This window comes from Rousettus aegyptiacus, unplaced genomic scaffold (assembly GCF_014176215.1).
Source record: "Rousettus aegyptiacus isolate mRouAeg1 unplaced genomic scaffold, mRouAeg1.p scaffold_m13_p_13, whole genome shotgun sequence".
Classification (NCBI taxonomy): domain Eukaryota; kingdom Metazoa; phylum Chordata; class Mammalia; order Chiroptera; family Pteropodidae; genus Rousettus; species Rousettus aegyptiacus.
Window position 1 is genome coordinate 25,555,215 of NW_023416288.1, and position 6,000 is coordinate 25,561,214.

General features: G+C 36.4%; 1 long non-coding RNA gene across 1 annotated transcript in view; it reads right to left on the minus strand.

The window, feature by feature from the left end:
- The window catches only part of LOC118610703, a 99,820-nt gene extending 94,135 nt beyond the window's left edge, over window positions 1-5,685 (minus strand). Inside the window, exons 1-2 of the long non-coding RNA XR_004953899.1 lie at window positions 5,627-5,685; window positions 4,244-4,322 (exon numbers count right to left, since the gene is read on the minus strand). This is a non-coding gene — a long non-coding RNA (uncharacterized LOC118610703). The remainder of the gene's footprint in view (window positions 1-4,243; window positions 4,323-5,626) is intronic.
- Between the last annotated feature and the right edge of the window lie 315 nt (window positions 5,686-6,000).

The following is a 6,000-nucleotide window of genomic DNA, read 5'->3' on the forward strand; positions in this document are numbered from 1 at the left end:
TTTGAGAGAGGCATCTTATTACATCATTTGGGATTAAGTGTAGAATAATGATCATATGAGTTATAATCATAACACCATTCATTGAAATTACTATGATCCAGGCACTGTCATCAGCCTTTTACATGTGTTCTTATTTAATCCACAAAATTACCTCATGATGTGAGACTATCTACCCATTTGCAAATGAAAAAAACTTGAGACACAGGAAAGTTAAGCAACTTGTTATATAGGCAGTAAGAGGTAGAGGCAGATTTCAAACCTCGCCAGTCTGATTGCAAGGACTACAACTGTAAATGTATTTGGACTAAAAGTAGGGTTCAGTACAGTTTTATTAAAATGAGTATATTAATATTCAAGATTAAGAAATTATCTCATTTAAGCCTCACTATGAGGTACGCACTGTCTCAGAACAGGTCCCCCAGTAAGTAGCCTGAGGTAGAGATTGGAATGCAGAAAGTTTATTGGGAAGCATGCATCAGGACTGGCATCTATAACGGAAGAAGTGAGATTGGGCAGGGTTGGGCTGTGGCTAGCCATAAGAAGGGTATCAGCCATTCCCCCAGGGAGCTCTGGAACTGAAATGGCCTTACAGAGTTGTACAAATTGGAACAAATGAAGCCAGATGCTTATACCTTCTCAGTAACCAACCACTAGATGTGGACTGCTCCTGGGAAGGGTTGAGGCTTTAGGTGAGGGCAGTGGGTAATCTCCAGAAGGGTCTCAGCTGTGTGAGTCATCAGTTCCAACACCTTCAGCAGCTGGGGAATAAGCACTTCAGTCCAGAAGTGTAAGTAGAGAGCGAGGTAGATTCTGGGTGTTGTGCTAAGTACTTACAGTTGAAAAACAAACTGAGAAATAAAGAGTAACTTCCTTGCCTCAAATCAAATAAATAGAAAGCAACATAGTTGAGGCATAACTTCAAATCTGTTGGACCAGTGTGAGCTCTAACCAAGGTGCTATGCTGCCTCGAGGTATGCAAGAATTATTGGAGACCAAAGAAAAGCTGGAGTGTAGTGGGAACAAATACATTAATACAACTACACAGGGAGCCACCTAATTCTGTTTAGGATATCACAGGTCAAGGCCAAATGCTTGTGACAGAAAGCATTTGGCTCTCTGAAAACCGACAGAAAAAGGCAATAATGAATTCAATGTACATTTTGATTTTAGTGAGTATTACCTATCTTCTTTAAATGATAATACAAAGTATCTTAAAAGAAGAAATTAAATATTTTTTAAAGTTTACATTAAAAAACATGAAATATTAAAAATGAAAGTTCAATTAAGATGCATTAGTAAATAGTATAAGAATAGAACTCCCACACAATCTCCAACTTTCTGGTAGATTAAGCTTTCTTCAACTATAATTCACATATGTGTGATTAAGGCTGCTCATAGAGAACAAAGGAATAGAATTCTGTGTGCAAACGTTTGTGTGAAAATTAATATTTAGTACATTTTTATATATTTACTCTAGCTCAAATTATTTAATGGTCAACTATCATAAATAATTCCCAAGAAGTGTTTAACTTTTTTTTTTTGGCTAATTTAACAGCAATTAAATGAACTGTTAAATTCTCCCCCCTCTCCAAATTATAGAACTTATCTTATAATGCCTTTGAAAGGCTCTAATTTCCAATATATCAAAGAGTGAATCTAAATCTTCCCATCCCATATTTAACAAATGTGAGCTAGTTTGGCAAGATCCAAAGGTAGATAATTACAAACAGGATTACATGGGTGTGTAACTATGAGAATTAGGAAGAGTTGGAGGAGAAAATGAGGGGGGAGGTGGAAAAAGAGGAAGCAGAGATGGAGGAAATTGTTTGAGGTTTAAATGAAATAGTAAACAACCATGAGGTGATTAGAAATATTTTAGAAACCTTGTATTCCAATGCTGATGTCTCTGCAAAACTGCTAACAAGTTCCATTCTTTTCATAATTATGCTTTTATCCTGTCTTTATAAATATGAGAAACTGTCAAATGACGTCTGTCCGAAATCAAGCTATAATGTGTCTATAACAGAGCATTCCCCAGATTTTCTAGTCCAATAAACATTGCCTAAAAAGGGAAATGACTCTGGTTTGGCTTTAGATCCTAAAAAAATTATCCTATGATCATGGCATTCTTTTCTAAGGATTCACAAAGTGACTGTTTATTAATCCATTTGAGAATTTGACTAGGGGGGTGATGTCATTCTCACACATCAATTCTACAGTTCGGAATTACCCTACTCTTTGATATTTGCAAGATTTCTATCTTCCACACCAAGTTAATGGTTTCCCGGTGGTAAACAATATTGATGGTAAATAACCATAGAACTATTTTTGCATGAATTTTTCACTGTATTGTAATATGAAGATTATGCTCCTTAGTGGACAAAGACATTTTCAAAATATCAGAACTCCCATCCACAGAAGTACTCAAGCAAACATTAGATGCTGCTTTCTTTCTGTCACCAGTGGATTCCACAGTCTCTCCCATTTAGTGGTAGAGCTACCACACAAATAATGTATTTATCCATTCAACAAATGGTGATTGAGGAAAAGGTTTTTACTTTATTACTATGTACTTAATACTGAATTGAACACAGAGGGACAAAGACAAGTAAAAGCTGAGCCCATAGAGTTTACAATCTTTTTAGCATCACCAAAACTCATTAGAATTGAAAGACTCATTAAAAAGAGCTTTAGCATTTTTTAGATTAATAGGTTAAAACCAAAGTATGATGTTCAGTATCAACAGTGACACCTAGGATCATAGTCTATTAAAGGGCTTCTCAGAACCTTGAATATGCTGATCTGCATTGTGAACCTGTAAGGACGGAATATAGTGTCTGCCAAACTTACACCAGCAGGCACCCCTGATTCCCTTTGAGAACTCTTAAGGGAGCCGGGTTTTGCAAAAAGAATCAACATTTCCAGACTGGGCGGGACATGATAGATCTGAGAAATGTCTTTGGCACTGCACTACCTCATTCTGTTATCACAGAGCAATTCAAAGGCAATTGTAAGACAACCAATAAATAAGTGCACAGGAAAGCAGTGTGGACCACAGGCATCAGGGAACCGAGGGTACCTGACATTCTTATAGAAGTAGAATGCTATTTTTATACTAATGTAAGTAGCTTCACAACATATTGTATGCATATGTACATTGACTCCGAAATTCAAGTGCCTATACACAAAACTGAATGAAGAATTTTTGCATCTACACGGCCTAAGTTTTGCATTACTCAGATATTTTCCTTTCAGAATATCCTTTTGCATTCCTTAAATAATGCTCAATGCTACCCCTTCAAACTTTAGTCTCTAGAGCACCTACATCACACCTTTTGGGATGTTCATTAAAAATCGTCAATTTCTTAAACTTCAGAAAAATCAGTTTCTGATAGCGATATCCACAAATCTGCAAATTTTAAACAACTCTTCTCCTGAGTCTCATGCACAACAAAACTAGAGAGGCACTGAATTAGAGTCCAATCTGTCCTACACTTGTTTTGTCATTTTAAGAAATATCTCCCTGTAGTGCCTCATTTTGAATCTCCAGGGCAATGGAATAAAGTGTTGCTAGAGGTAACAGGATTCCACGGGTGAATGAGAAGCACTATTGTGTCAAGTGTGGCAACCTTATTAAAATTCAAGCCATCTAACAGGGGAAAAATAAGAAAAAAAACAAAGATGGCTAGTTTGGGATTAATTTCCATCTCATTACTGCAAATTGGAAAAGCTAAGAAGTCAGAGGAAGAAAGATAATGAGCTTGAAGATAATGAGATAATATATTTCTAAGTATCTTTAATACATATTTATTCCTTAAGAAGTTAAAAATCAGTATCTGATATAGAAAAAAGATTCTGGGAAAATGGTTGCCTGGACTTACTTTCCTGGCCCCCTTGTCCTCCCCTCAAACTCCTTGTTAAGGAGGATTAACAAATCAATGAACCTGGATGGTAAAAGCAGTTAGGTATTTCGTTATTGGTAATGTCTGGGAGAGAAACCATCTATCAACAGAGTTTAGGATTAAGGCTACTGAGAGGTTTGGTGGTATACACTGATAGACTTTTAGGGGAAAGGGAGGGAATATCTACTCATTCCTTTCATTTGAGGGTGATCTGATTATCTATTAAAAGAAACTTAGTAGAAGGTATAACAAACTGAGTCATCTGTGGCCCATTGGTCAAAAGGAGTGTCTTGCTCCTTACTCCCCAATAGAATGCTGAGGTTTTTTTCTACCTGACTTACCTGTAAGAAGTTCTTCTGGATTGCCACAAATGAAGAAGTCTTCAAATCTGTCTGTGTGCTGTGCTCAGGTTACTTATACCTGTGGGCAGGCAACAAAAAATTACAAACCACCAATGTAGACACCGTAAAGACACTGACTATAAGAAAAAGTTACCCAATAAAAAACATAGAATATAAAATATACAGAAACACTTGCCTAAGGAAAACTCTAGGACATGTATACAAGACATGTACAGAAATATGTGTTTCAGAATTCCAGAAAGAAAATGAAAACTCATTTTTTAAATTGTTTTTTTATGTAATTGAATATGGAATTAAAATGAATTAAATAAAAACACATGAATCAATATGGATAAATCTCAAAAACCTAATAATGTATTAGAAAATGCAAGTACATGGATTATAAATGGACTAAGACACTAGGTATATAATTTTATAAACCATAAATAAATGCTATATTTATGAATTTACATATAGAAAGACTAATTCTGCACAGAAATAAATTGAGGATTATGATTATCTCTGAAAAAGAAGAAAATATGACCAGAGAACTTTGTATATTCAAAGATTTACTATTGAATTTCTAATGTTTTATTTGTAAAACAAATCAAATAAAGGAGGGATAAGGGAAAGAAAATAAGGGAAAATTATGATTTCAGTAATGTATTCGCAAATGTTTATAATTTTTTCTATATTTCTATATGCTTAAAATATGTTATTTAATTCAAGGAGGATATAAAAGACCTCAGCTTAGCTGAATAGTAACTCAAGTTTTCAATTAGGGAGAAAATCACCAAGTCTCAGTTACGATAAATAAGACACAACTAGGTACAGCTGATGAAACAACTGTACTCTAAGGATAAAAACGAAATTTTACAAGCTTTCAGACAGAATAGACTAAGACAAAGAGTCAAACCAGAAACAGATTACTAACCTTCAACTCCAGGCAGCAAAAAATATACATTTATAATCTAAAAAGTGTGATTTCGAAATTCTAGTAGCAAAAATATAATTCTCATCTGAAAGGAAAAGAACTTCCAGTTTCCTATTCCATAAATAAAGAGCTTAGAAGATGCTGCTCCATCCTAAAAATAAGTAAAAATCTAAACAGACTGAAAAATCAACTGCCCTTCTTGGATGTGTAAGAGAGGGGAGGTCACAGGGCAAACTGCTCCCCTCCAAGACTGGAGACGCAGAGAGGGCGAACACAGACATCATGGCCTCCTGGAGCAGAGACTCACCAGTGGAAACCACCAGAGAATCAGTGGATGAGAAGACTGAGCTGTAATGGACAAATAGCTGGAGGCTTAGTGCAGACAAGTCTGACAAAAACTCTAGGGGGGACACATTCATAGGGAAGCCCCAGAATATTGTGAAATTTACCTTAAGGAGCTGACCAGGTTTCCGCAGCAGAAAGCCGAGAAAACTCTCTTGTCTTGTCTGTCACGAGAAGGGAGGAGGAAAGAAACCACTTTTAAATAGGCCAGAACACGCTTAGTTCTTAACAAGGCCTGTGCTCAGGGGAATCTAGTTACCCCGAGCCAAACCAGCCCAAGTATAATCAGAGCCTACCTGACCTGGGGGAAGGGAATATCCAGCACCAGTTCCCTTTAGCCTTCTAGGTGAGAAAAGGAAAACACCCACCTGCAGCCCACTCTAGCCATTTTGTTCCACTTAAGGGGAGAGAAAATAACTGATTAACACTGGTGAAGTCCACAGCTGAGGGACACAGGCTCACTAAAAGTGACTCCTAATCA